General features: G+C 43.6%; 1 protein-coding gene across 1 annotated transcript in view; it reads left to right on the forward strand.

Moving 5' to 3' along the window:
* Positions 1 to 421: 421 nt before the first annotated feature.
* The window catches only part of LOC124360858 (aryl hydrocarbon receptor protein 1), a 245,463-nt gene continuing 218,400 nt past the window's right edge, over positions 422 to 27,484 (forward strand). Inside the window, exon 1 of the mRNA XM_046814821.1 lies at positions 422 to 483. The gene's annotated coding sequence lies outside the window, so the exon portion shown is untranslated. The remainder of the gene's footprint in view (positions 484 to 27,484) is intronic.

Below are 27,484 nucleotides of genomic sequence, written 5' to 3' on the forward strand. Positions count from 1 at the left end.
CAGCACGTATGATGAAGGTGAACTGGAGCTAAATTCAACATTCACAACTTTTAACTACTTGCGTATTTTATGATTTGAATTAATTTATAATCTATTTCCAATAATTCAAATTCGACTTCAATTTAATTTTTAATTGTAATTTAATCCATTATTTTTTTATTTTAGCACTACATAATTTATTAAACATTAATAAAAACTTTCTTAATTGACCATATTGCTACAAGAAACTAAAAAACTAAACTTTATTTAGTTACTTTTATATTATAATACTAAGTTATATATTTAACTGTTATAAAACATTCGAAATTCCAAGTGTTTGTAACATAGCTACCAACAATATTGTTATAAAGCAATACAACATTTATTTATTTATTAAGCTTGTTAACGTGTTAAACTAAATGGTGAATAATTTTGTTTCTATTTCAGATACATAGAAATTTCTACTAGAAGACGCATCAGTGCAACTATATCGGAGATTTAAATGTAAGTCTAACCTTTGATTTATTAGTTACACTGGAGGTACTCCTACGGACGAGGTGTGCTAAAGCCCGGGGGACTATTTCAGTTAGTTCTGAGGTCTGACGCAAGGGCGCGCCACGTCACTTTGACTGTTGCCATTCAAATGCTTCCTTTCTGGACCTGTCACTCCACAGATGGCAGTCGACAATCATGCATTGCCAATCTCCATTAAATTGGAAAACTATTTGTTCATTCTTAGTGTAACAATTTGGTACAATGTACTTTTTTTAACGGACAGAAAGTTCAAGCTCGATTCTTTTGATTGAGGACGAGGATCTGTGATTAGCAAATAATTCTAGGAAAAATCAACTTTTGTTTAAATTCAAAAAAAGAAGTTTTAGCTCAAGATTTATACAGTCGAAATCCTTGAAATAAATTCCGAACCACCCAGAACCCAGAAAGAAGGAAAGGTTTTTGAGACTTACAGAAGCCAAGTACAAAAGTAATTTTTGACCTAAAATGACACATTACTAATAAGAGAGGTCCTTGCAGTTTGATAACTATTGAATGAAGGGTGTTCGGATTTATGTATCGTACAAAAAATTGGAAAAAGTAATTACAGTCAGTTTTAGAAAACCTCTACTGTTTAATCAAGTGTTAGTTGTAGTAGAAGATGGGGATGAGTCCAAAGGTGTGGTTCTTAGATTTTTAAAAATAAGTGATTCAATCAATAATTCTGGAACACATCGACGGTCTAGTGAAAGCGTGTAAAAACTTTCTTAATGTTGATACCATTTAGAATTTTAGAGTCCAGCTCTCAAGTTCAAATTTAGTACAACATTTATTTTTATTTTTTGAAAAAAAAAGGAGAGACCGATCCCCTTTTAAACCTTATTCTCTCCGTCCTCATGGGCCACTGGACATGTGCGAGGATCTTATCAAACAGAATATGGAGGAGAGTCGATACAGAACGAGGTCGATGATACTGATAAAAAGTGATTTCGTCCAATGTTTCAATTACTGTTGTAAGTGAAGATTTCTACACATAACGTAGCTATAGTAGGAAGGGTTGATTCAATGTGAATGTTGAGTTTAGCTCCAGTTCACCTTCCTTTTATTGCAGCGTCTGGTATCTGACGCTATCTCAGACTTGACTCCTGGAATCTGGAGTCATGTTCGTCTGAAGAGATCCAAAGAAAGTCGACGACGAAAAAGCTCAAAACGAAACATTTACATCGTTTCGACATCAGAGACACCTATTAATAATAGGTGAAGTGGTAGTCTCATTGTCTCATCAGGTATACAATCCAGATTTCAGGAGTCAAGTCTGAGACAGCGTCAGATACCAGAGACGCTGCAATAAAAGGAAGGTGAACTGGAGCTAAACTCTAAATTCAATTGAACATTTCCAGTACGAAGTTTAAACACATATCCGTGGTCAATTGCATGACAATAAAGAGTCAATTCTTAGGAGAAATTTTGATCAAGTGTAACACTTATTTGATAAACTTATTGATGGGAGGTGGTTAAAAAAACACCTTTCGGTCAGTTGGAAAAAAACGTTTTAATTGTTACACTATGGATCGTGTTTACTGTTATGTCTTTTGTATATTTAAAATATAAAGAATTCACATTTTCATTGTTGCAAACAACAATTTACTATAGTATCAGAATTACCAGAAGTGCCAACATCTGCAACCAAGAACCGTTGTCGGTTGTGTTTCCTAAACAGCCTAGTAAAGTTGTTCAGTAAACACAGCAGGAATAAAGCGATCAACGTTCAAGGTTTACTTGTGCATCCAGGAAAACAGGAACTGATGTAAACATTTTACCACGAGCTGTGATTACTCTAGTTTTTCCTCAATTTATTATTTGTTTGGGAAAAAACTTGAACTGTTTCGTTTATTTCATAACATCAAGTTATTTGGTAAAACATGTGCATTTGCAGTTTATTTTACTTATCTGTAAAGATTAGGCTACCTATAATCAAGAATAATGTATATTTTTTATTTATTCTTAACACTTTATATATTATTTCGCTGCAATGTAATTCAACTCCATTTAAATATATGTTCAGTAACAAATTATTCTAATAAACTGTATTTTCAAAATAAGAGTTATTTTATTTTACATACTGTTTACTTACAGGCATTACTATAGACATTAGGCATTACAGGTAGTAAAATAACAATTTTTTTATAATTTTTAGTTGTTTCCTACTTAAAAATCAAACACAAAAAATAAAAATAAAAGAAAAAAGTTTCACCAGGGCTGAGGAGGTTAACAATTTAAAATATTAAAATAATATATTATACATATATAATGAAAATTGCTTCTTTTTGTTTATTTGAGATTTTAATGAATGTAGGAAAATTAACGTTAGTAACTTCCTATGTGGTCCTTGAGCAGATTTTAATTTCACTCGGCATCCGTAAGATTTGCTCAGGGTCCCGCAACTGCTAGAGCCGGCCCTGCAAGTGGTGACTGCAATTCTTTGGTTCAGTGATTTTCAAATCACAAAAGTAGGCATGGTTTGATATTTATGGCTGGCCATCTTCTAGACCGACTTTGTAGATAATAATATATGCCAAGAAATGAGGAAGAAGAGTGACAGAAGATTTAAAAAAAATCCAAGAGTCCAGGAAAAATATTCCAGGAAAAAAGTCCTGGAATGAAAAGTTTTCTCATTGGTTTGTGATAGATATTACTCTTAAATCGTGTAAAATGGCATGGATCGTCAAACATTACATGTTTTAAAACTTTTTGTATTTTATGTATATAAAATGTAGAACAGGAAAGCTTTATAAATCGAAAATGGACTAGTTACAATGTGTGTGTACTGTGGATACAAATGTAAATGTATTGTGTATTGTACTGTGGGACCAGCGCCTTCTGCATGTGATAACAGGTTTACTGACCAGTCTCGCATGTCACATGGCGCTCCCCCCTCATAATGTTGAAGGTAATAAGTTCAGATCTAACTCACAGCAGTTTTTATTCCTCATTTATTTCCTCCGCGTAGAACTAACACCACCGCTTTGCTATTTTGCGTGCAACACAGTGTGGGATACCCTTGAGGCTAATTGAGATTTACAAGTTGACATGCAAAATAATCACACGTGTTTACGTTATGTGCGAGTATTCATTATGTGATTATAATGTGCGCTTAAGAGAAATATAACCGAGCATTAAATGTAGGAGTGGTCTTTACTTAAAAAAATTAAAAAAAAACTCTGCACCTGTAACGCTGTTGTAACAGTTGTAACAGTTCCAGTAACAATTTACTGGAAAGGCGATTCTGTCTGTCCTCATGAGCCACTGACCTGTGCGAGGATCGGTAACATCGTTGCTGACTTTGAAGATGTTCTAAATTGAACCATAAAAACCTAAATAATCCTGTACCTTGAACTACTAAGACAGTTAAATGTATAACTTCGTATAGGTAGCGTTCTATAGACAGCCATGGTACACTTGTACGTCAGTACACACAATTTTAGACCCAAAGTTTCCTTACTCTTTAGACTTTGTGTGAGTAACTTATCATGGACGAACTGAGGATTACACCTCATAACCGCCAAGCTCATCCTCACCGTTGAACTCTCTCAGCGTACATCCTCAGGTCAACACGCCTCTATCTAGAACTTCTAACTCTATATAGACAGCAATTACTTAGTTGTACATCAGACGGTGGTATCACCCACAAGTTTACTTACACTTTAGACTCTGTATGAGTAACCTATCATGGAAACTGGTGTTAGACGAGTATTTAGAAATGATGATTACACCTCATACCTGTCATGCCATCCTCACAGTTGAGCTCTATCAGCGAACATCCTCAGGTCAACACGCCTCTATCTAGAACTGATAACTCTATATAGACAGCAATTACTTACTTGTACATCAGACGGTGGTATCACCTACAAGTTTACTTACACTTTAGACTCTTGTACGAGTAACTTATCATTGACACTGGTGTTAGACGAGTAGCTAGAAATGATGATTACACCTCATAGGTGTCATGCCCGTCCTCACAGTTGAACTCTATCAGCGTACATCCTCATGTCAACACACCTCTATCTAGAACTTCTACCTCTATATAGACAGCAATTACTTACTTGTACATCAGACACCGGTATCACCCACAAGTTTACTTACACGAGTAACTTATCATGGACGAACTGAGGATTACACCTCATACCCGCCATGCTCCTCCTCATATTTGCTCGCGAGTCATGAGCTAACTCGCAATCTACACGAAGGAAGCAGACACTGGCGATTACTTCGGATCAAATTGAAGCTGTTCATTGCAGACGTAAAAGCTTCACCGGAGGACGGTAAGGTCGTCTAATAGCGAAGTTATGGGAGCAGAGAACACTGTAATGGTAGCATTAAACAATCGTCAGCACAGCAACGCCGTGATGTGCAATTACTAGAGGGGAATAAATAATGCTCGGAGCACGGACACCTGCTGACTTGGCGGAGAGGCGCTAATAACTCTGGGCTCAGACGGGTCGGCGCCGGGCGCAGCTCTGCTCCCTCCGCTCCTCAGCAACTGTGGACAGGTCCTGGGTGAGCGATCGTCGTCGGTTATCTCACCGCAGCAACTGGTGGGCTCTGCATCCACCGGGAGTCTCTGGAGTTTGAATTCTAATTGGCGCCAGTGGTCGGTACCCTTGTGGCTAATAGTACTCTTCACCTTAAACAAAAGATTTCCTATAAACATAGTACCGATCGCCGAGCGGTCTAAGTCGTTGGACTTTGGATCTGAGTTAGAGATAAGCGCAGGATCAAATCCAGTCTGTGACCGAAGCAGTTTTTATTAGACCATCGACCTTGTACTGTATCGACTCTCCCCCTTATTCTGTTTGATAAGATCCTCTCACAGGCCAGTGGCCCATGAGGACGGACGGAATAAGGTTTAAAAGAGGCTCTCCTTTAATAAAGAAAGTGCCGTTCAGCCGCTACTAGCCACCATTTTGTATATTTTAATGAAAATTCTATCGACTCTAGAACTAGTAAAAGTACAGATACTAACTTTTGCATGTAGGGAGTGATACACAATATTTAAGAAACAATGGTGTGATTTGCTTTAATAATAAAGTAGCACCTAATAATAATTTAATATTTTTCAAATACAAACAAAAATAATCATCATTGTTAATAATAATAAACTTTGTCGCGAACAGACAATGCACTCATTGTATCAAAATAGTCCTACCTAACCTAATCGTTCATTCTGACAATACACCATTCAGACATATATTATATCACTCACGCCTCTTTCACACAATTTACAGGCCCGGCAAATTTATTTGTTTTGCTGGTCTTTAAGAATTTTTTGTTTCAGTTTTGGATCTATCATAAACTCGCCAACTGAGTAAAATGCTTTCGACATCAGAAGGGTTTTCAACTGAGTTTTGAATTGTTTTCCATTTTGTTGTTTGATGTGTTCAGGGAGACTATTGATCAATCTGGCACCAACTTGGGATGGTAAGTTTTTGAACGCATTTGTCCTGTGCTGTTGGACGCGAAAGTTGTCCCTGCCTCTCGTCCCGTGTTGGTGAACATCCCCTCTCCTAACCAAAGCACACCTCGTCACGGAGTAGAGGATCACCTCGAGAATGTAGAGACAGGACAGTCAGAAATCCCAGCTCACTTAACGCGTTTCTACACGACTCTAGTGTTTAAAGTCAGAATTACTCTTACGGCTTTTTTTGGAGCCTGAAGACTCGCTCCAGCTTGTGCTGTGCACAACTGCCCCAGAGTCTGATTCCATATCCCAAGTGATTCCATATTTGCGTTTGATTTTTAAAAGTAAACTCAAAATTCAAAGTAAAAAGTAAAATTTTAACTATTTGTGTATATTTTTTAAATTTTACCACACATTTTATTCGACTTGTACAAGCCTTTGTAATAGTTATTAATGGAGTTTTATATTCTGGGGGAGTATAATTTTCCCTTATTTTTACAAGAAAGGGATCGGATAAGTTTCCTATCTTATCTTATCTAGTAATACCTTCGGCCATCAGTGCGGAGTGCGGTATCGCCTCTCACTGACGGAGACGAGTTAAAAAACATCCCTAGTAACACCAGGATTCTATCACGTAACACGATAATTTCTAGAATGTTTGAACAAAAATGTCTGTGAGAGTAATAACATATTAGAATGTATATAAACCAGATAAAAATATTCCAGTGGTTTACTGCGAGATAAAATACTTGTAAGAGACCCATGCCTTTTTTATTATCTTAGGACAAGGAGCTTAGAAATTGTGCGTAGTCCTAAAAGGATCTTTGCGCTGCTTCCGGAGTGACAGGATATTCTTGATGGGTAAGGTTAGGGGAACGGGCCGCCTCCTGTCGAGATCCACGAGGCAGAATTTAAGGCACTAATCTCAGTCATATCCCCTCGAAAGAAGGGGAAGCCAGCTCTGAACCAGCCTCTCCAGTCAAAGCAGACAGGGGGTGGCACACCCTAATGTCTAGGCTAGCAAGAACCTTTGATTCTTAGGCAACCCCACCGACTCCAACGGTCATCTCCCTCAGTATAATAGACTATCGAACTAGCCTTGCTCCCCGGAAGGAGCGAAATTTTTGAGATTTTGGAGGAGGGATGTGCCGCTCTTGGACATCCACTAGATTGCCCAGATTTGAGTGACACTTCGGTTTTTGCTGTATCCCCAGTGGGTTCAACTGGTATAAGGTGTAAACCAGCCAGAAGTGAACCCTACTGAGGTGGGATAAGTGGTAGGTATAAGGTGTATTAGGATATCATCCGATTTTTCAAGGGCTAGTTTTGACATCAGTGGCTCACATTGTATTTTGAACTGTTGAAAACATAGAAGCGTTTGGATCCATTACAAATGTCAATTACTCTGAAAATTGAGTAACATCTTCCCGTATAAGGTCTACAAGATGGATTACTCTTTACTTCCCACAGGATCGTATTTTAGATAAAAAAGTCAAAAGCTAATACAGTACCTAGTGGTATGCTGAAGCACTCAACTTCTTAGTGATGTCAAGTTCTCCACAAACTAAACAAATCACTATCATTGCAAAGCCGGATTTTCAACCAACCTCTGATGGGGCTCCTAAAACATTCACCTACTTAACTATCGACTGCGGTTGCAAAGCGAGCAGACGTTGAAAAGTGTGAGAAGAAGGAGACCAGGGGAGTTACGGCGTCGGGCGGCTCCTTGATACGTGAGCTAATAGGATATAAATAAAAGGAAGTGCAGAGGTAGAACACATGTAGCGGTAGGCCGCGGGCCGCGCGGGGGGCCGGGACTTACGACAACACCAATGTTTATTAATTAGGACTCACCGCTCTGTTTACGAGTCTGTAGCCCGTTCGATTGTTGATCCCCGGATATATGACTGCGCCCGGCCATTGGTCACCGGTGACTTGTGACTACCCGCTCTGTCAGACACCGGCTTGTACCGAGCCGTGCGGTATGGCTGTACCTGTACATGTCAGACTACTGGTGTTCTCCGAGAGCTGTCACCGCTCTGTTTACGAGTCTGTAGCCTGGTTCGATTGTTGATCCACGGATATATGACTGCGCCCGGCCATTGGTCACCGGTGACTTGTGACTACCCGCTCTGTCAGACACCGGCTTGTACCGAGCCGTGCGGTATGGCTGTACCTGTACATGTCAGACTACTGGTGTTCTCCGAGAGCTGTCACCGCTCTGTTTACGAGTCTGTAGCCTGGTTCGATTGTTGATCCACGGATATATGACTGCGCCCGGCCATTGGTCACCGGTGACTTGTGACTACCCGCTCTGTCAGACACCGGCTTGTACCGAGCCGTGCGGTATGGCTGTACCTGTACATGTCAGACTACTGGTGTTCTCCGAGAGCTGTCACCGCTCTGTCAGACACCGGCTTGTACCGAGCCGTACCTGTACATGTCAGACTACTGGTGTTCTCGAGAGCTGTCATCGCTCTGTCAGACACCGGCTTGTACCGAGCCGTGCGGTATGGCTGTACCTGTACATGTCAGACTACTGGTGTTCTCCGAGAGCTGTCACCGGACTCACCGCTCTGTCAGCCACCGGCTTGTACCGAGCCGTGCGGTATGGCTGTACCTGTACATGTCAGACTACTGGTGTTCTCCGAGAGTGCTGTCACCGCTGTCAGCCACCGGCTTGTACCGAGCCGTGCGGTATGGCTGTACCTGTACATGTCAGACTACTGGTGTTCTCCGAGAGCTGTCACCGCTGTCAGCCATCGGCTTGTACCGATTGCGGTATGGCTGTACCTGTACATGTCAGACTACTGGTGTTCTCCGAGTGCTGTCACCGCTGTCAGACACCGGCTTGTACCGAGCCGTGCGGTATGGCTGTACCTGTACATGTCAGACTACTGGTGTTCTCCGAGAGCTGTCACCGCTGTCAGCCACTGTACCGACCTACCTGTACATGTCAGACTACTGGTGTCGAGTGCTGTCACCTCTGTCAGACACCGGCTTGTACTGAGCCGTGCGGTATGGCTGTACCTGTACATGTCAGACTACTGGTGTTCTCCGAGAGCTGTCACCGCTCTGTCAGCCACCGGCTTGTACCGAGCCGTGCGGTATGGCTGTACCTGTACATGTCAGACTACTGGTGTTCTCCGAGTGCTGTCACCTCTGTCAGACACCGGCTGTACTGAGCCGCGGTATGGCTGTACCTGTACATGTCAGACTACTGTTCTCCGAGTGCTGTCACGCTGTCAGCCACCGGCTTGTACCGAGCCGTGCGGTATGGCTGTACCTGTACATGTCAGACTACTGGTGTTCTCCGAGAGCTGTCACCGGACTCACCGCTCTGTCAGCCACCGGCTTGTACCGAGCCGTGCGGTATGGCTGTACCTGTACATGTCAGACTACTGGTGTTCTCCGAGTGCTGTCACCGCTCTGTCAGACACCGGCTTGTACCGAGCCGTGCGGTATGGCTGTACCTGTACATGTCAGACTACTGGTGTTCTCCGAGTGCTGTCACCGCTCTGTCAGACACCGGCTTGTACCGAGCCGTGCGGTACGGCTGTACCTGTACATGTCAGACTACTGGTGTTCTCCGAGTGCTGTCACCGCTCTGTCAGACACCGGCTTGTACCGAGCCGTGCGGTATGGCTGTACCTGTACATGTCAGACTACTGGTGTTCTCCGAGAGCTGTCACCAGGACTCACCGCTCTGTCAGACACCGGCTTGTACCGAGCCGTGCGGTATGGCTGTACCTGTACATGTCAGACTACTGGTGTTCTCCGAGAGCTGTCACTGTCACCGCTCTGTCAGACACCGGCTTGTACCGAGCCGTGCGGTATGGCTGTACCTGTACATGTCAGACTACTGGTGTTCTCCGAGTGCTGTCCCAGGACTCACCGCTCTGTCAGACACCGGCTTGTACTGAGCCGTGCGGTATGGCTGTACCTGTACATGTCAGACTACTGGTGTTCTCCGAGTGCTGTCACCGCTCTGTCAGACACCGGCTTGTACTGCGCCGTGCGGTATGGCTGTACCTGTACATGTCAGACTAGTGGTGTTCTCCGAGTGCTGTCACCGCTGTCAGACACCGGCTTGTACCGAGCCGTATGGCTGTACCTGTACATGTCAGACTACTGGTGTTCTCCGAGTGCTGTCATCGCTGTCAGACACCGGCTTGTACTGAGCCGTGCGGTATGGCTGTACCTGTACATGTCAGACTAAGTGCTGGACTGTACTGAGCCGTGCGGTATGGCTGTACCTGTACATGTCAGACTACTGGTGTTCTCCGAGTGCTGTCACCGCTCTGTCAGCCACCGGCTTGTACCGAGCCGTGCGGTATGGCTGTACCTGTACATGTCAGACTACTGGTGTTCTCCGAGAGCTGTCACCAGGACTCACCGCTCTGTCAGACACCGGCTTGTACCGAGCCGTGCGGTATGGCTGTACCTGTACATGTCAGACTACTGGTGTTCTCCGAGTGCTGTCACCGCTCTGTCAGACACCGGCTTGTACCGAGCCGTGCGGTATGGCTGTACCTGTACATGTCAGACTACTGGTGTTCTCCGAGTGCTGTCACCGCTCTGTCAGACACCGGCTTGTACCGAGCCGTGCGGTATGGCTGTACCGATACATGTCAGACTACTGGTGTTCTCCGAGTGCTGTCACCGCTCTGTCAGACACCGGCTTGTACCGAGCCGTGCGGTATGGCTGTACCTGTACATGTCAGACTACTGGTGTTCTCCGAGTGCTGTCACCGCTCTGTCCAGACACCGGCTTGTACTGAGCCCGTGCGGATATGGCCTAGTACCGATACATGTCAGGGAACTACTGGTGTTCTCCGAGTGCTTTTCAACCGCTGCCTGTCAGACACCGGCTTTGTACCGAGCCGTGCGGTATGTCTGTACCTGATACATGTCAAACCTACTGGTGTTCTCCGAGTGTTGTCACCCGCTCGTCAGAACACCCGGCTATGTACCGAGGCCCGTGCTGTAGGGCTTGTACCGATACATGTCAGACTACTGGTGTTCTCCGAGTGCTGTCACCCGCTCTGTCGAGACACCCGGCTTTGTACTGAGCCTGTGCGGTATGGCTGTACCAATACATGTCAGACTACTGATGTTCTCCGAGTGCTGTTCACCGCTCTTGTCAGACAACCGGCTGTTGTTACAGAGGAGCCTTGCGGTATGGCTGTACACGCATTACATGTCAGACTACTGGTGTTCTCCGAGTGCTGGTCACCGCTCTGTCTGACACCGTCTTGTACTGAAGGCCGGTGCGGTATGGCTGTACCAGTACATGTCAAACTTACTGGTGTTCTCCGAGTGCTGTCACCGCTCTGTCAGACACCGGCTGTGTACCGAGCCGTGCGGTAATGGCTGTACCGATACATGTCAGACTTCTGGTGTTCTCCGAGGGTGTTTCAGTTCACCGCTCTGTCAGACACCGGCTTGTCCCGAGCCCGTGCAGGTATTACTGTAATTACTGTACCGATTACAATGTCAGGACCTACTGGTGTTCTTCCGAGAGCTGTCCACCGCTCCCTGTCTAGACACCGGCTTGTACCGAGCCGTTTGCGGTATGGCTGTACCGATACATGTCAGGAACTACTGGTGTTCTCCGGAGTGCTGTTCACCGCTCTGTCAGAACACCGGCTTGTACCGATCCGTGCGGTATGGCATTGTACCTGAACAAGATTGTCCAGAACTACATATGGTGTTTCTCCGAGTGCTTGTCACCGCTCTGTCAGACACCGGCTTGTTACCGAGCCGTGCGGGTATGGCCTTGGCTGTACCGTATACATGTCAGCACTACTGGTGTTCTCCGAGTGCTGTCAACCGCTCTGTCAGACACCGGCTTGTAACTGAGGCCGTGCGGTATGGCTGTACCTGTACATGTCAGTGACTTACTGGTAGTTCTCCGAGAGTGCTGTCCACCGCTGACAGCCACCTGGCTTTGGTACCGAGCCGTATTGCGGTTATTATGGCTGTAGCCTGATACAATGTCAGACTACTGGTTTTCTGCCGAGGAGCTGTCACCATGTCTCAACTCTGTCAGACACCGGCTTGTTACTGATCCATGCGGTAATGGCTGTGTACCTGATACATGCTCAGGACTAACTTGGTTGTTCTTCTCGAAAGTGCTGTCACCGCTGACAGCCACCGGCTTGTACCTCGAAGCCGTATGGCGGTATGGCTGTACCAGTACATGTCAGACGTAACTGGTTTCTCGTGTTCTCGCGAGAGCCTGTCCACCAGGTCCTCACCCGCTCTGTCAAGACACCGGGCTTTTGTACATAGCTGTGCGGTATGGCTGTACCATACAATGTCAGACCTACTGTGTGTTCTCCGAGTGACTGTCACCCGCTGTCGAGGACCACCGGCTTGTTACCGAGCCGTGCGGGTACGGCTGTACCTGTACATGTCAGGACTTACTGATGTTCACCGAGAGCTGTCACCAAGTCCCACGCGCCTCTGTCAAGACCACCGGCAATGTACAGAGCCGTGCGGTATATGGACTGTACCGAAACATGTCCCGACAACTGGTGTTCTCCGAGTGCTGTCAACCGCTGTCAGACACCGGCTTGTACCGGAGCTGTGCGGTACGGCTGTACCTGTACATGTCAGACTACTGGAGTTCTCCGTGTGCTGTCCACCAGTTTCATCGCTCTGTCAGACAGCCGGCTTGTGTACTGAGGCGCCGGTGCGGTATGGCTAGGAGCGTACCTGTACATGTCAGACTACTGGTGTTCTCCGAGTGCATGTCACCTCTGTCAGCCACCGGCTTGTACCGAGCCGTTGCGGTATGGCATGTACCTGTTACATGTCAGACTACTGGTGTTCTTCCGAGAGCTGTGAGTCACCAGTTCTCACCGCTCTGTCAGACACCGGCTTGTACTGAGAGCCGTGCGGTATTGCTGTACCTGAATACATGTCAGGACTACTGGTGTTCTCGCGAGTGCTGTCACCGCTTGTACAGACACTCGGCTTGTACCGAAGCCGTGGCGGTACGGCATGTACCTGTACATTGTCTCAGGGACCTAGTGTGTTCCTCCGAGTGCTGTGCAACCGTCTCTGTGTCAGACACCGGCGCCTTGTTACCGTGCCGTGCGGTTACGGCTGTACCTGTAAACAAAATTTACAGACTACTGGTGTTCTCCGAAATCTGGTCACCGGCTCTGTCAGAACACCGGCTTTGTACCGAGCCGTGCGGTATGGCTGTACCTGTACAAGTCCAGACAACAGGTGTTCTACGAGTGCTGTCACCGCACTGTCAGACAAACCGGGCTTGTACAGAGCCGTGCGGTACGTGCTGAACCTGTACATGTCAGACTACATGGTGTTCTCCCGAGTGCCTGTCACCGCTACTAGTCAGACACCGGCTTGTACCGTGAGCCGTGCGGTACGAGCTGTACCTGTACATGTCAGACTACTCTAACTGGTGTTCTCCGAGTGCTGTCACCTGCTCTGTCAGGACAACCGGCTTGTCTACCGAGCCGTGCGGTACGGCTGTACCTGTAACATGTCAGACTACTGGTGTTCTTCCTGAGTGCTTGTCAACCGCATCTGTCCAGACACCGGCTTGGTACCGAGCCGTGCTCGGTACGGCTGTAACCTGTACATGTCAGACTACTGGTGTTCTCCAGATGCTGGCACCGCTCCTGTCAGACACCGGCTTGTACCAGATGCCGTGGCTCAGGTTACGGCTGTACCTGTTACATGTCAGACAACTGGTGTTTCTCCGAGTGCTTGTCACCGCTCTGTCATATGACAACGGCTTGTGTACTCGAGCCCGCTGCGGTACGGTTTGTGTTTTATGGGTTTTCTGTACCTGTACATGTCCAGTACTACTGGTTGTTTCTCCGAGTGCTTGTCACCTTACTGTCAGACACCCGGCGTTGTTACTGCGCTTGACCGTGCGGTATCGGCTGTACCCAGTACAACTTGTCAGACTACTGTGTTCTCCGAGTGCTGTCACTCTCTGTCAGACACCGGCTTGTAGCTGAGCCGTGCCGGAGGGTATGGCTGTACCTGTTACATGTCAGACGATACTGTGTTCTCCGAGTTGCTGTCACCTTCGCTGTTCCAGGACACACCGTGCTATGGTAAACTGCTGCCGTGCGGGTAATGGCTGTACCTGTTACATGTCAGACTAGTGGTGTTCTCCGATGCGTCCAACCGTGTCAGCCACCGGCTTGTACCGTAGCCGTATGGTAAGGCTTGTACCTGTACATGTCAGACTACTGGGGTTCTCTGAGTGCTGTCATCGCTGTCAGACACCGGCTTGTACTGAGCCGTGCGGTATGGCCTGTACCTGTAGTACATGTCAGACTACTGGTGTTCCTCCCCGAGTGCTGTCACCTCTGTCCAACACCGGCTTGTCTGAGCCGAGCGGTATGCTGTACCTGAACATGTCCAGACTACTGGTGTACTCCTCCGAGTGCTGTCACCGCTGTGTCAGACACCGGCTTGTACCGAGCCGTGCGGTATGGCTGTACCTGTACATGTCAGACTACTGGTGTTCTCCGAGAGCTGTCACCGGACTCACCGCTCTGTCAGACACCGGCTTGTACCGAGCCGTGCGGTATGGCTGTACCTGTACATGTCAGACTACTGGTGTTCTCCGAGAGCTGTCACCGGACTCACCGCTCTGTCAGACACCGGCTTGTACCGAGCCGTGCGGTATGGCTGTACCTGTACATGTCAGACTACTGGTGTTCTCCGAGAGCTGTCACCGGACTCACCGCTCTGTCAGACACCGGCTTGTACCGAGCCGTGCGGTATGGCTGTACCTGTACATGTCAGACTACTGGTGTTCTCCGAGAGCTGTCACAGGACTCACCGCTCTGTCAGACACCGGCTTGTACCGAGCCGTGCGGTATGGCTGTACCTGTACATGTCAGACTACTGGTGTTCTCCGAGAGCTGTCACAGGACTCACCGCTCTGTCAGACACCGGCTTGTACCGAGCCGTGCGGTATGGCTGTACCTGTACATGTCAGACTACTGGTGTTCTCCGAGTGCTGTCACCGCTCTGTCAGACACCGGCTTGTACCGAGCCGTGCGGTATGGCTGTACCGATACATGTCAGACTACTGGTGTTCTCCGAGTGCTGTCACCGCTCTGTCAGACACCGGCTTGTACCGAGCCGTGCGGTATGGCTGTACCTGTACATGTCAGACTACTGGTGTTCTCCGAGTGCTGTCACCGCTCTGTCAGACACCGGCTTGTACCGAGCCGTGCGGTATGGCTGTACCTGTACATGTCAGACTACTGGTGTTCTCCGAGTGCTGTCACCGCTCTGTCAGACACCGGCTTGTACTGAGCCGTGCGGTATGGCTGTACCTGTACATGTCAGACTATGGTGTTCTCCGAGTGCTGTCACCGCTCTGTCAGACACCGGCTTGTACTGAGCCGTGCGGTATGGCTGTACCTGTACATGTCAGACTACTGGTGTTCTCCGAGTGCTGTCACCGCTGTCACCGCTGTCACCACCGGCTCCAGCGTGTGTGCTGCTGTACCTGTACATGTCAGACTACTGGTGTTCTCCGAGAGCTGTCACCGGACTCACCGCTCTGTCAGACACCGGCTTGTACCGAGCCGTGCGGTATGGCTGTACCTGATACATGTCAGACTACTGGTGTTCTCCGAGTGCTGTCACAGGACTCACCGCTGTCAGACACCGGCTTGTACCGAGCCGTGCGGTATGGCTGTACCTGTACATGTCAGACTACTGGTGTTCTCCGAGAGCTGTCACCAGACTCACCGCTCTGTCAGCCACCGGCTTGTACCGAGCCGTGCGGTATGGCTGTACCTGTACATGTCAGACTACTGGTGTTCTCCGAGAGCTGTGTCACCGCTCTGTCAGACACCGGCTTGTACCGAGCCGTGCGGTATGGCTGTACCTGTACATGTCAGACTACTGGTGTTCTCCGAGTGCTGTCACCGCTCTGTCAGCCACCGGCTTGTACCGAGCCGTGCGGTATGGCTGTACCTGTACATGTCAGACTACTGGTGTTCTCCGAGAGCTGTCACCAGACTCACCGCTCTGTCAGACACCGGCTTGTACCGAGCCGTGCGGTATGGCTGTACCTGTACATGTCAGACTACTGGTGTTCTCCGAGTGCTGTCACCGCTCTGTCAGACACCGGCTTGTACCGAGCCGTGCGGTACGGCTGTACCTGTACATGTCAGACTACTGGTGTTCTCCGAGTGCTGTCACCGCTCTGTCAGACACCGGCTTGTACCGAGCCGTGCGGTATGGCTGTACCTGTACATGTCAGACTACTGGTGTTCTCCGAGAGCTGTCACCGGACTCACCGCTCTGTCAGACACCGGCTTGTACCGAGCCGTGCGGTATGGCTGTACCTGTACATGTCAGACTACTGGTGTTCTCCGAGTGCTGTCACCGGACTCACCGCTCTGTCAGACACCGGCTTGTACCGAGCCGTGCGGTATGGCTGTACCTGTACATGTCAGACTACTGGTGTTCTCCGAGTGCTGTCACCGCTCTGTCAGACAACGGCTTGTACCGAGCCGTGCGGTACGGCTGTACCTGTACATGTCAGACTACTGGTGTTCTCCGAGTGCTGTCACCCTCTGTCAGACACCGGCTTGTACCGAGCCGTGCGGTACGGCTGTACCTGTACATGTCAGACTACTGGTGTTCTCCGAGTGCTGTCACCTCTGTCAGACACCGGCTTGTACCGAGCCGTGCGGTACGGCTGTACCTGTACATGTCAGACTACTGGTGTTCTCCGAGTGCTGTCACCGCTCTGTCAGACACCGGCTTGTACCGAGCCGTGCGGTACGGCTGTACCTGTACATGTCAGACTACTGGTGTTCTCCGAGTGCTGTCACCGCTCTGTCAAACACCGGCTTGTACCGAGCCGTGCGGTATGGCTGTACCTGTACATGTCAGACTACTGGTGTTCTCCGAGTGCTGTCACCGCTCTGTCAAACACCGGCTTGTACCGAGTACCGTGCGTGGCTGTACCTGTACATGTCAGACTACTGGTGTTCTCCTGGTGTCACAGAGGACTCACCGCTGTATTTACGAGTCTGTAGCCCGGTTCGATTGTTGATCCACGGATATACGACTGCGAATATACGACTTGTGGTAAAACACGTCATACGAATGAATATTGGTCAGTGCTTTAAAGTAGAATAGATAGAACTGTAAAATATATTTCATGCCAATTATTTTGTATATATATATATATATATATATATATATATATACACTTGAAGGCTTTTTATTTTATTCAAAGAGGCAGGCAGAGTTAAATAATTTAATGAAATTTGAGACTGAAAATTGTAACGTTATCCAATTCTTATTTGTAAGGAAATGAAAAAATTTAAAAACTTTCACTCTGATTCATTTTTTCATCCGTTCTAAAAGCTAAGGTTACTGTCATACAGTTCATGTGAGTAATATTAGATAAATTGGCAAAATTGCAGATGTATGATTTATATTATTAAAATAATTCCTAACTTGATAGAAATGTATAGTTCGTGGTAGACTTTGAATTTAGGCCTTTGGATTACGTGAGCGGACAAAAACATAAACCCTTATGTAGTACACAGAGTTTTTCAAGATATAGCATATTGGAGTTTTAAGTGTTAAATCAAATATAATTGTTGTACTAACCTAAAACTAAGTTTAATTTCAGAATCATTCAATGGAAATAGCTTTGTACAAGCTTCGATTTACAAATTTATTAGTTTTTGAAATTTAAGTACGAGTATGTGTCTTATTGGTCGTTAATCTCAGGTAAATATTCGAGGTTGTTCTCAGGGCATAGCAGATTGTCAGTGATGGAGCAGTATTTAAAATTAGTGATAACTCCAGTGAGCTCTTGCGGTACAGGTGGCGAGTACTGTAAGTGATCTTCACTACATGTTATATAAAGTGTCTTTATTATCTTCTTCTTCTTCTCTCTTCTTGTTCTTGACCAGAATTGCTGAAAGGCGTGGACATCGGTAGAGGAGCATCGAATCCTGAAACAATTATTTTCTTATTACTTATCAGATTTACTAAAAAAATAATAAAATTAGAAATATGACCTCCATTGTTAATTATTTAGGGTTAAAATGTTCTTCATAGAATCGTGTCGCTACTCGTCCTTACATCCTACTGTGAGATCGGTCTGTCCGTCTGTGCGATAACCTATATGTCAGTCTGTCGGGTCCTTCAATGATCCATATGACAATTTTATTTATTTCTCTCAATATCAGACCTCACAGAGTTACGTTGTTATTGCAGTTATGCACAGTTTAGCATTTCTATCTTATAATGACATGCAATCAAAATATTACGTTAGTATTTTTGTTAATGTACTCTTATATAATTAGCGAATAATAAGAATTACTTGTTAGTTCTCATATAAAAATATGATCTGCATAAGATTTTTGTAACAAATCTCATTATCAGGTAGAAAATACTCTTTTCCAGGTAGAAAACACTTATTGTCAGGTAGAAAGTATTCATTGTCAGGTAGAACTTACTCATTTTCAGGTAGAAACTACTCATTGTCAGGTAGACACTACTCATTGTCTGGTAGAAACTACTCATTGTCAGGTAGAACGTACTCATTGTCTGGTAGAACGTACTCATTTTCAGGTAGAACGTACTAATTTTCAGGTAGAAACTACTCATTGTCAGGTAGAACGTACTCATTTTCAGGTAGAAACTACTCATTGTCTGGTAGAACGTACTCATTTTCAGGTAGAAACTACTCATTGTCAGGTAGAACGCACTCATTGTCTCAGGACTCATTTTCAGGTAGAAACTACTCATTTTCAGGTAGAACGCACTCATTGTCTGGTAGAACGCACTCATTTTCAGGTAGAAACTACTCATTGTCAGGTAAAAACTTGAAAACTCAAGGTACAGGGCTCAGAATCCCTTACATTCTTAAATAATATTTACGTTTATTTAAAGTAAACTAGGGAAATACTTTTACCTTAAGCGAATATTGTTTTTGTAAAAATTTCACAGGGATAATAACATTTTATATATATTATATATATATATATATATATATATATATATTTATATATTTTATAGAGATATCCTTCATATTCTTTTATTCATTTATTAATATATTAAGCATTGAGAAAGGTTTTTAAGCTGACATAATGTCTGTATTGTCACGAATACCTGGAGCATTCGGATCATAGTGTGAAAAATAGAATTAACAAATATTTGAGTAAATACAAAAGATATGATGTTTTGACACGTTTTATAAAATACGCAATGATGAAATGTGCGTGACAAAAATTAATTTCAGCATTCCAAACAAACTGTTGCTAATTTTTAAATTAAATTACATTATATATATATATATATATATATATATATATATATATATATATATATATATATATATATATATATAAAACAAAATTGGACTGTCTCATGTTCAGTAAATGTTCTTTAGTTAAGTCTTTCAATATTATATAATTAACTTATCAATGAAGATTAGTGTTGAAAGGCTACATAATGATAATTGTAAGTAAAACCAGTTGAAATGAAGCAGGAAAAACTCGAACTCAATCTCGTTGGAAAAATTTATTATTTTCAGCAGAATCGTACCCACTGCATTCGGCATGAGCCCAGTACCCACAAATTATGAATCTGTACCATAATTCAGTAGTACCATACTATTCCCACACTAAAAACATTCCACTATTATCTGCGAATAGGTCGCAATGATCGTCCAAATCAATGTCATCACAATCATCGTACCATCTAATTCCTCTTCAGTTGCAAAGTCATCAAAGGTTTGCCTCCTACGTGTCTTCTATTTGGGTACAATTTCCTGTTCGATCGTTGGTTTATTTTTCATTACTTGTTTGTTTTCCTTTGGGAAGTTTTAACAACAGGTTGACTTTGGGATTTTTTTAAATTACATCCGTTTTAAGCTTAGGTTTTTAGAAAAGTATTATTGAAAGTTGAAAATATAATCATACAATTTATAAATGGTGTGGTACTTTTTATTTCTCTTAATAAGTGCTGTGGTTTCTTTGACATACATTTTACTCGGTTTTTTACACCCCCCCCGCCCCCCGGCAGACAAAAGAAAACTGTGTCAGCCTACTAAGTGGCATCAGTGACGCTCAGCTAAAAGCCATGGTAGGACATGCACCAACCTAGAACTAATTCTTGAAAAAATTGAGTTCCCTACAAAATTCCCAAGTTTTGAGTCTTATCTTGCCCCATGACACATTTCCATTTGTGTTATTAAGTTGAGTTTCATAGTATTGAGCAATACAAGTCTAAACAGCATTATCTGTAATTTCTTTGGATTTTTTATTTTCATTTTGATGTTTTGACCCAATTTATGAAATATTGGTCACCAGTTGCGACCACCCTGTACACAGCGCTGGTAAATGGAACTTGCACTCGCAGAGCTATAAACGATCTGAACCTCACAAACAACAATATTTCTTAAACGATAATACTATCTTTTATCTAGTTAATAAAAGGTGATTCATAACGATACTTAATAGATTGATGTTCTACATGGTGTTATAAAACCTGGTTAATTGTGTTGTCTTATAAAATAAATGCGGTTTGATGATTACATCATTGATTGATGTTGTACATGGTGACAAACCTGGTTAATTATTTCAAGTTTCAAATCCTATTTATTATGGTTTACATTATTGATTGATGTACATGGTGGGCCTTGCTGATGGTCTCAGACAGGGCTTGTTCTTTTGGCTGAAACTACGGGTTGGAGCTTGTTGACTAGTGTGAGCCTTGCTGATGGTCTCGGGCAGGGCTTGTTCTTGTGGCTGAAACTACGGGTTGGAGTTTGTTGACTAGTGTGAGCCTTGCTGCTGGTCTGGGACAGAGCTTGAGCTTGTTCATGTGGCTGAAACTAGGGGTTGGAGCTTGTTGACTAGTGTGAGCCTTGCTGCTGGTCTGGGACAGAGCTTGAGCTTGTTCATGTGGCTGAAACTAGGGGTTAGAGCTTGTTGACTAGTGTGAGCCTTGCTGCTGGTCTGGGACAGAGCTTGAGCTTATTCTTGTGGCTGAAACTAGGGGTTGGACCTTGTTGACTACTGTGAGCCTTGCTGCTGGTCTGGGACAGAGCTTGAGCTTATTCTTGTGGCTGAAACTACGGGTTGGAGCTTGTTGACTAGTGTGAGCCTTGCTGCTGGTCTGGGACAGAGCTTGAGCTTGTTCTTGTGGCTGAAACTACGGGATGGAGCTTGTTGACTAGTGTGAGCCTTGCTGCTGGTCTCGGGCAGGGCTTTTTCTTGTGGCTGAACTACGGGATGAAGCTTGTTGACTAGTGTGAGCCTTGCTGCTGGTCTGGGACAGAGCTTGAACTTGTTCTTGTGGCTGAAACTACGGATTGGAGCTTGTTGACTAGTGTGAGGGTTGCTGCCGGTCTCGGGCAGGGCTTGTTCTTGTGGCTAAAACTACGGGTTGGAGCTTGTTGACTAGTGTGAGCCTTGCTGATGGTCTGGGGCAGGACTTGTTCTTGTGGCTAAAACTACGGGTTGGAGCTTGTTGACTAGTGTGAGCCTTGCTGATGGTCTGAGGCAGGACTTGTTCTTGTGGTTAAAACTACGGGTTGGAGCTTGTTGACTAGTGTGAGCCTTGCTGATGGTCTGGGGCAGGACTTGTTCTTGTGGCTAAAACTACGGGTTGGAGCTTGTTGACTAGTGTGAGCCTTGCTGATGGTCTGGGGCAGGACTTGTTCTTGTGGTTAAAACTACGGGTTGGAGCTTGTTGACTAGTGTGAGCCTTGCTGATGGTCTGGGGCAGGACTTGTTCTTGTGGCTAAAACTACGGGTTGGAGCTTGTTGACTAGTGTGAGCCTTGCTGATGGTCTGGGGCAGGACTTGTTCTTGTGGTTAAAACTACGGGTTGGAGCTTGTTGACTAGTGTGGGCCTTGCTGCTGATCTCGGGTAGGGCTTGTTCTTGTGGCTAAAACTACGTGTTGGAGCTTGTGGACTAGTGTGAGCCTTGCCTTGCTGATGGTCTGGGGCAGGACTTGTTCTTGTGGCTGAAACTACGGGTTGGAGCTTGTTGACGAGTGTGAGCCTTGCTGATGGTCTGGGGCAGAACTTGTTCTTGTGGCTGAAACTACGGGTTGGGGCTTGTTGACTAGTGTGAGCCTTGCTGATGCATTATGTGCGTCATTACAGAACCAAATGCAAAGCTTACACCACCGTCGCACATGAAACCTCTCAAATTGTCTGTGATCCATTATTATATTTATGGTTAATTTTCAAAAGTTAAAAAAAGTTTTGAGTGGTTTTAAATTCCATCCTATAATTATGCAGGTGGCCTCAAGGGTAACCACTATTTGTTTGCGTCATGGTAATTTACTCGAACAGAACAGAACCAAACCGGAAGCATTTAACAGTTGTGGATCACCTCAATCCAAAAACATTTTCAATCTCACAGCGAGAGCTAAGTCGTGGCAATCTATGCGACAAACCCATCTCTTCAGACAAATGGGTGTTGGAGTGAGTGCGTGCGTATTTGTTTATATTCCAAATTAGCACATGTAGAAAAGTTTGGAAGCACAGATAGCTACGACACAATAAACCATAAAATTCTTATGGTTCGCAAATAAACATGGCTTCTAAATACAGAAAAGACATTTGCAATAAATTTTCATTCCAACTATCAAAGAAGTGCTAGGGTGGATGATTCCTACCTCGAGCCACTGCTCAACACTACTGCGATAGGAAAGTTTCTTGGCCTCCAGATCGAGGGCAGTGTTACCTGGGGAGCTCACGTGAGGAGACTTTCAAATACCTTAAATAGAGCCCACTATGTCATTCTCACATTATCAAAAATCGTAGACCTGGACGTAATTACGATGGTTTATCATGCCTGTGTATATTCTCATCTTCTCTTTGGTATGTTTTGGAGATTTTTCCAATATAGTCATACCATTAAAAAAATAATTCGTGTAATTGCTAATGCCACAAATAGACCATCATGCAAACCTCTTTTTTTCAAAATCAAACATACTTCCGCTCCCATGCATCTATATCTATCAAACACTCTCATTTGTAGAACAGAATATTCTTAGTTTCCCTCAAAGTTTTTACACTCAATCAACCTACCTTACAAGACATAGAAATAATATGATCCTTCCTTCTTCATAACAAATCTTACGGACTCCTGACTGTAAAGGAAGAGAGCTTTTCAATAAACTCCAAATACACCTTAAAAAAGAACCATCAATAAACAATCTTCAAGGAGAGGCTCCGTGAGCTCCTCGTGAATGGCATGTTCTACTCAGTAGACAAATTTTAATGACGCTGGTGGGGTTCTTAACTTTCCTATACATCAAATGTCATACATGAAGTTGCCTAAATCTGGCAAATATGTACAATTTTGTTAAGTTTATTGTTAAGTTGACTACCATATTGTTCTATTACTCTTTTATAAGTTGTTTATTTATTCAGTATCACTAACAATAAATAATCTAGGGCTAAGTTTTTGTTATACTGGTACTTAAATTGAATAATATATCGAGGAATACTATAGCATCTGTTCCTATACAGCACTGCTTTAATATGTAACGTTTTGTGACAAAGATTTGAATTTTGAGTTGAAAACAACAAATTAAATTTGGAGGTACTTATCATGAGGGGCAGGAGAGTGAAAGATATGAAGAATTCTTTGTTTGAAGGTTATTTTTGACGATGGAAGGATTGTGAAGGAAACAGGATTTTTTCCGGACATTTGCCATCGTTCAGTGAAACAAGAAATCAGTAACACTACGTTTCGAGATCTGCAATCTGATCTCTTCTTCAGGTAAGTAACTAACCTAATGTATTAGGTTAGTTATTTATTACCTGAAGAAGAGATCAGATTGCAGATCTCGAAACGTAGTGTTACTGATTTCTTGTTTCACTGAACGATGGCAAATATGGAGAATGTTAATAGTTTGATCTGAAAATATTAACGATGTGGAGAACGTGTATTTTTGTTCTCTGTTGATCCACAGGAATTCGAGACATTCGACAGACAAAAAAGAATGGGACAGCGAAGAATTGCGGAGCCCAGCGGTACCAGGGGCTTAGGATTGAACAACAGACAGCGGCGTTATCCGCTATAGTTTAACCACACTGACGTCTTTGCAGGCCTTGGCGGCAGCGGAAGCTCTAAGCCCCGCCCACAGGCACCTCCCTCCCCGCCCCACCCGCCATCTTGTCGTCACCACTCCTCGCCGCACAGCCACATCGCGCTAGCTTCCCTCTAATTACTTTAATAGATCAATTTACGAATTGGAACCCTGGAAAGATGGATCACTTGATGAAATCTACATCGGAGACCTCGAGTGTTTCGTACAAATTACAGGAAATTTCACGCTCCCCAAATTACCCACAATTATTTGTATTTCTCGAAATACAGTAAATTACAATAATGTATCAAGCAACTTGAAAAAAAATTATGGTTGCCTGTAAAGTCGGTTTTACGGGCGAAGATTTTACGTGACAACGTCTTTTTCTCGGTAGAATATTTATTGATATGAATATTATTAAATTGCACAATAGGAACAAGGAATTGAATGAAAATAAGAATTGCACAAATTTTAACTATAGAAATATATTTTGTTTACTAAAACATTGTACATAATTTGAAATTAATTAAAATTTGTTATTGTAAATGGTAAAGTTGAATAAAACATTTACTAAAATTGGAATTTGAAATTCTTGCTAAACACAGTTAAATTCTAACTCCGCGCGTGGTGATTGGTCGGTTTAGTTCGTTTGTTTGGTCGCACTGTTATGACAGGTTAGAGGTTATAATTTGTTATTTTAAATGTTTGACTAGCAATACGCGCTGTTTCTTCTCAATCGACTGAATTACGATTGATTGCAGAGTGATTTAAACTAATAATTTACTTAACACTATCAACATTTGTCAATAGTATGACATAACCTATAAACTCAGTTTCTCAACTTTTGTGTCAATCTAACAATTAATCAATCAATCATAGTTTACGATAATGAAATATCAGTGTACAATTATTTACCTTTATTGTTGTACATTTGTCAATAGTATGACATAACCTATAAACTCAGTTTCTCAACTTTTGTGTCAATCTAACAATTAATCAATCAATCATAGTTTACGATAATGAAATATCAGTGTACAATTATTTACCTTTATTGTTGTAGTTGTTGTAAATGACGAATCTAAGCACTCCACATTTTCACGAATAAACATAGTTATCTGCTTTATCCCGTGAATAAACATAGTTATCTGCTTTATCCCGTGCGGCGGACCCACAGTTATCTGCTTTATCCCGTGCGGATCCCGTGCGGCGGACGCACTGGACGGGCATCGTAACGTTACCGGGCGTTACACTTTTTCATGAGTGACTCCGAGCCGCAACCTAATTTAAGACGTTGTCACGTCAAAATGTTTGCGATTTTAAAACTTCCATTACTAAATTTCAGACCAGAAACATAAATTATATTCAACTGTGCCCTACATAATTGTCATTTGATGCAAAACAAAACTTACACACGTTACAAAATGTGTATCCACATAATAATATAGCCTATCACTTACATGTAAGTTCCAAAATAGCCAGATTGTAGAAAAAGTTGTATATATTATTATGTAGTTTTGCGAAATTTAAAAACATAGGCTATCTTATGTGTTAAAACTATCAGTATTTGCTAAATTACTTAGTAATAAAAGTATTTTTGCAGTCTTTTACATTTTTACAGTATCTTATTACGGAAGCAAATTAATGCAACAGGTTTTACAGTTTAATTTTAACCATACACTGATAGGCTAATAGGCCTAGGCTATTAAACATAGAATTAGTTTTAAAATGACTGTAATAGATCTATCCCTTTACAAATTTCAACAAAATCAGATTCCACAAGAAAGTCACTAATTTTAATCACCTGGTACTCACGATTCACAGTTGAAACACAGTACTTCAACAAAAATACTAACAAATTCATAAAACAATAACGACAGAATCTAAAGCAACGTGCTCGGCGTACAAGCAAATGTTTTTGTCCTAGTTGGTCATATGATGAGAAAGAACAATAGAAATGTAAAGGAAAAACATTGAAAATTAAAGGACTTTTTTATTCCTCAAACGATGTTTTTTTACTTTACTATCACAGAATATAGAGGCCCTCTGTCCCTATATAATACTTGTTATAACGCCATACAAGAAAGTTTAGATTAGGTTATCGTAAAATGTATGTTACTAGTAGTACCAAAGTTAAAGTTGGCCTTTAAGAGCGCTCACGTGATATGATCTTAAAATTTGGTACTAAGTTATCTTGAGAGATTTCTTTGCTCGAAGCCTGCACTAATGTTCAGGGGCATTTCCGATCGGTACTTTCCCGTCCTCAGATAGTGAGCCAGATCGTGATCTGACGTCGCAAAAGTTGGACGATCTTGGATCAGTGCCGGCTTCTGGCGAAATAAGAAAAACATCCCTCGAAGTAGTACCCAAATTCAAGCTCAGATCACATGAGCACTCGTCAAGATTAACTCTAACTTTTCCAATTGTATACGCACGTATATCTTTACCTACTTACAAATTGTAAAGGTATCTTTACCTACTTAGATAGGACAACAGTGGCCTCCGTATAGTACCAAAGTACCCAATGCTTTATACATACGGTACACAAGATATGAAAGTACATTCTGATATTTTAGTGGTAGGTAGGTTACTATCTCGAGGGTTGTTTTTCACTTACCGGAGTCACTACTGATTACGGCGCACTACGGCTTAATTTATCCCCGCCTTTCGTAAGGAAACGCATTGTGGGGAGCCTGTGCAAACCTTGTTATGAGAATTTTCAAATTACAAAAAAAACACAATTCACATTTTTGCTAATTTGAACTTCAGAGTCGTGCTTTGAGGGCAGCGATCGAAAAATTGCAACTGTTGACTTTGCCATGTCTCTACATCTTAGAAACAACCTTAGCCTATATTGTTTGTGTAAATGTGCCTTAACCAGAGGACGAGACCTACATGAATATGAGACAAGAGGCAGAGATACTGTAACTACCGTTTCGGGAATGCACATAACGGTGCTTTTTGAACGTTTGCCTTCACAAGCAGGTGTTTCTTTAATAAAAAAGGCCAAATTTAGTTTTAAATTCCTGAACGCCCAAGGTCGTCTCAAATTCTGCCTGCCGTCTAACGATTTTACAGTGTTGATGAGTTTCTGGCATTCAAAGACCACGCTAAGAGGAAACTGTCTCCAGTGGCAGGAATGAATGGGGTGTGAATGTTTGAATGTTGCCTTGGTGTGGGCTGAAAAAAATGTAGATTTAATAATTGACGTTTACTATGCAACGTATATTGTTAACTCCAATGAACGATTTGATTTGACTTCACTAGTCGCTATTAGCCGTTGTGGATACCGTTTGCATAGATAGTCGGGACTTTAATGATGGTAGTTTCACGCCCCACCCAACATATATAGTTTCTATTGTTGCTGTTATAGTAGGCCGAGGACCAGTCTCTCCCGACATGGTCGCTCTACGACATGCCTGGATATATTATGATACAACTCAGAGCAAGCAACTAT

This window comes from Homalodisca vitripennis, chromosome 4, assembly GCF_021130785.1.
Source record: "Homalodisca vitripennis isolate AUS2020 chromosome 4, UT_GWSS_2.1, whole genome shotgun sequence".
Taxonomy (NCBI): domain Eukaryota; kingdom Metazoa; phylum Arthropoda; class Insecta; order Hemiptera; family Cicadellidae; genus Homalodisca; species Homalodisca vitripennis.